The sequence below is a fragment of the Monodelphis domestica genome, chromosome 1 (assembly GCF_027887165.1).
Source record: "Monodelphis domestica isolate mMonDom1 chromosome 1, mMonDom1.pri, whole genome shotgun sequence".
Classification (NCBI taxonomy): domain Eukaryota; kingdom Metazoa; phylum Chordata; class Mammalia; order Didelphimorphia; family Didelphidae; genus Monodelphis; species Monodelphis domestica.
This window is the reverse complement of record NC_077227.1, coordinates 630,073,739-630,077,974: the sequence shown is the minus strand read 5'-3', so window position 1 is coordinate 630,077,974 and position 4,236 is coordinate 630,073,739. Positions and strand designations below refer to the sequence as shown.

The following is a 4,236-nucleotide window of genomic DNA, read 5'->3' as shown; positions in this document are numbered from 1 at the left end:
CACAGCGAATACCAAGACAGGCATTCTATGGTGAACTGTCAGCTGGACTCAGGAAACAAGGCCGACCAAAGAAAAGATTCAAGGATCAGCTAAAGTCCAACTTGAAGTGGGCTGGCATGACACCAAAGCAACTAGAACTCGCTGCCTCTGACAGGAGCAGCTGGCGAACCCACATTCACCATGCCGCCGCCACCTTTGAAGATGAGCGACGTCGACGTCTTGCCGCTACGTGCCGACATCAGGCCACAACCGCACCTCCCGTAACAAGTGGCGTCCCATGCCCCATGTGCCACACACTCTGCGCCTCAGCCTTTGGACTCCAAAGCCACATGAGGGTACACTGTAGATGAAACTGCACAAAGACAATTGTCATTCTCGGTCACCGAGAGACTACTATATATATATATATATATATATATGACTCCAAGACAGAAGGTAAGGGTTTAAAAAAAAATAATAGATAAATAAATTGAGTCATTAACCACCCACCAGAATTTGGATGCTACCAGCCAAATCTCCTAGCTAGAACTAAAAGAAACCCACTGGGCACTTCCAGCCTCTGACTTGACTTGAGTTACCTCTAAGGGAGTTTTCCATGTCTTCTCTCTGGAGTCTCAAGCATCAGTCACATTCACTTGAGTGTGGTGCTATTAGATGAGCTAAGATTTGCTGACTTACCAGGCTTAATTTCTTCAGAGGGAGATGCATGACGTCTGGATCTGCCAAGAGGGAACCGTGTCACAGAGTAAGATGACTATGAGACATGCTTCCTGGGAAGTCCTGAGAAATCAGATTGGTGATTTGTTTCTTATAGGGTTAATGTTTGTATTGCTTAATAGAGAATATAAACTGATGTTGCATGAATTTGATTAATAGAGTTTGATTACCAAAGAGATGGGAACTTAATGAACAAGTAATAAATGCCTGTCATTTTATTGATTTTTTAAATTGGTTGACCCATGAGAAACAATGGGAGAAATAATAGAAAGCATAAATGCTAAATTGCATGATTAGTAATTAAGTTGAATGTAAAAGGTATCTCTGCTTGGTTCTCATCATCCCTTTATTCTCTTTATGCATATCAAGTCTTCATGTTTGCTAGTCACAGAGTGATAGAGCTGGTGGATTCTATCAGCTTCTTTAATACCTCTTCATTTTACAGCTAAAAAACGAAAACTCAGGAGGGATAAATTAATGACAAAATAAGAATTGCATACAATGAATATGATAATGATAACAACAGCAAAATAATAGCTAACATCTATATAATTATTGTTTACCAGCCTAAGAGCTTTACAATTTTTGTCTTATTTTATCTTTACAACAACCCTGTGAGGCAGGTGTTATTGTTATTAGAATATTACAGATGAGGAGACTGATGCTAACAGAAGTCAGTGGCTTGCCCATTCATGGTCTTGTGAAATTTAAAAGGTGTTTTCTGTCTTTTTTAGCTATTCTATTTATTGAAACTTTGCCCTCTTGAAAATATCATTAAACAAAGCTAACTGTTTGAAACTACCTATGTCCTTTTTCATATAGTCAGTTTGCAGTAGTGGACCAAGTACTGAGATCTGAGTCAAAAGGATCTGAATTCAAATCCCTCCTTACACTAACTACACAAGCCTGGGCACATTACTTAACATTTCTCTGCTTCAGGCAACAAACTCTCTTGGATTTATCTACTAAGCCAGAGACAGGTTGTAATCTGTGTTGTTGGAGGGAATTTTCACACAGGGAATTCTCTAAGCTGACTAATTCTTGTCTTATTTGAAAGCTTCGGGCCTTTTCCTCTGAACAATATCAGAATGAACATGTAGGGACTCCTTGAAAATAGACATGTTGAGAATGGAATAAATCAACTAATTCCTGATGACTTTGGGATTTGGAGAAATAGAATGATAAAATAATATTTATAAGACTTAGAGCAAAGTACATATGCTGTGAGTATGAGAAGAAACAGATGATGCTACTTTAAAAAGGAATTTATGAGCCAATATATACAATATTTGGGTGTGACATGTTAGATTTAGTGTGGAAATCATATTGCTCATGCTTAACCTTCACAACTGTGAAATGGGAAAACTCTGACTTGCTGACTAGTCTCAAACCTGGAGAAATATATAGCAAGTACGGAGAATAACACATTGTTTTTAGTGGCTATGATTTTTCTAAGCTGTTAGATTTAAAACTCTTTAATTAGACTATCAGTTACTTGACAGTCAATGGTAATTTTTACATGAAATCCAGCTTTGTTCTACAACATATATTACATATAAATATATATAGTACAATCAGTGAGTAATATATACTTAATGACTATAGAAGATGGTCAAGGCTGTCTGTTGGGTCTTCAACTGGCTGGACAGAGAATTAAATCAATGGAAACTACCTTCTCCCAACATTGTTACAATTATTTTTCTGATTGGTTAAAAAATACTTACATTGGCATTTTCCTACAGGCCAACCCTTCTTGCACATTACTCTTCTAACCCACAAAACAAATTTTAAAAAGCTTAATTTAGTAATGTTATATCTCATTTTATAACTTTTTGGATATAGAGTCTATCCCAATTTCCCTTCTCAAAGAGTTAATCTCCTTTATTCTTGTAATAATGGGTATAATTTTAATTATTACACCACAATTCCATCTATCTATGATAAACATTTTTTACCTTTCTCTGGCATTTCCTTTTCGGAGTACCCATGCTATCAGCCCCCTACTCTGATTATTTTCATGCTATTCCAATATAGTCTCTCTGCATAAATGTAGATGTTCATGTATAGGAATAGGTGTGTGTGTGTGTGTGTGTGTGTGTGTGTGTGTGTGTGTGTGTGTGTATCTAGAGAGTATAGTAAAGTCAACTATTTGGCTCATATCAATAGACTGTGTAAGTTAATTCATCATATTTTCCTATTCTCACCTGGAATAGTCCTTAACCTACCTTGCTATCTTTTCCATCACAAATTTCTATTACAATTACAAATATTGTTTCTCAAACTTTCAGGTCTAAATATTAGCAAAAACTACAGCTTTGGAGAAATTCATTTCCTCATCTGTAAAATTGGGATGAAAAGGCTTCTAGCACTTCCTAATGGTGTTTTGAGTCTACAATGAGATATAGTCACAATGTACATTTAAGCACTATATTAATGACAGATATTGTAACCAAAATAAACACCTATTTCAAGTTGAACTTCCTATTCATAACTAGTATTTTCACTATCTTCAAAGCCCCATTTTATAACGAACTTAGTTTAATTCTCTCCATACTCAAATGCTACAATGAATAGGTTTAAATCTGCTCTCCAGGGATGCTATCTGAAAAACATATAGGTCTGCCCTTCCTGTGAGACTCTCGCTGCTCCTAGAAATTTGCCATGAGTCCATCCAGGATACTAGAGAGGATTTCTTTACTTCTCTTGACATGGAAAACATTTTGGATCTTTCACCCATCCACAACAAGAGTAAAAGCCAGCCTCATCAACCCAACTGTTGACAGTCCAGAAAATGTTAATATCTCTCTAAAGGGTTGGACAATTATTGTGAAGATCCCCAAAATAATCCCACAAAGAGATTTGGGTAATATCAATATTGAGCTCAGGCTCCTTGGAAAGAAGAGAAAAAGGCTCTGAGTTGACAGGTGATGGGGAAGTTGAAAGGAACTTGCAACAGTTCACACAATCTATAGTCACATGCAAAACGTGATCAAAGACATTACTCTGAGTTTTGGTACAAGATGAGGTCTGTGTGTGCTCATTTCCTAGGAATATAATTATTCAAGATAATGGCTCACTTGTTTAAATCTGAAGTTTCTTGGGTGAAAAATATATCAGAAAAGCACACATGAAATTAGATTTTACTTATGCTGTTCCTTATGTCCTAAAAGATGAGTTAATTCTTGAAGGAAATGATATTGAGCTTGTAACAAATGTGACAACCCCATTCCAAAAAGCAACAATAAAAAAATAAATATGGCTATCAGGAAAGTTTTGGAGGCTATCTATTTTTATGAGAAAATGGAATAGGTTAATGAAAAAGTTTGAAAAATTGTACAGATGATTAAGGAATCATCCTGAGTATTCACCATATACTCAAGTATATAATTTTTGATCATTTTTAAAAACGATCAAAAGAAAGAGACGAGTGTAGTCAAAATTTATACTTTCTGTGATTATTCCTTGTCCTAGTACTTGACCAATCCCTTGTTTTTCACTTACACAATTCTTCTGATGACA

At 35.9% G+C, this 4,236-nt stretch overlaps 1 pseudogene; it reads left to right on the top strand.

Moving 5' to 3' along the window:
• Positions 1–3,378: 3,378 nt before the first annotated feature.
• On the top strand, positions 3,379–3,970 carry LOC130457311 (60S ribosomal protein L9-like; annotated as a pseudogene).
• The last annotated feature ends 266 nt before the right edge of the window (positions 3,971–4,236 follow it).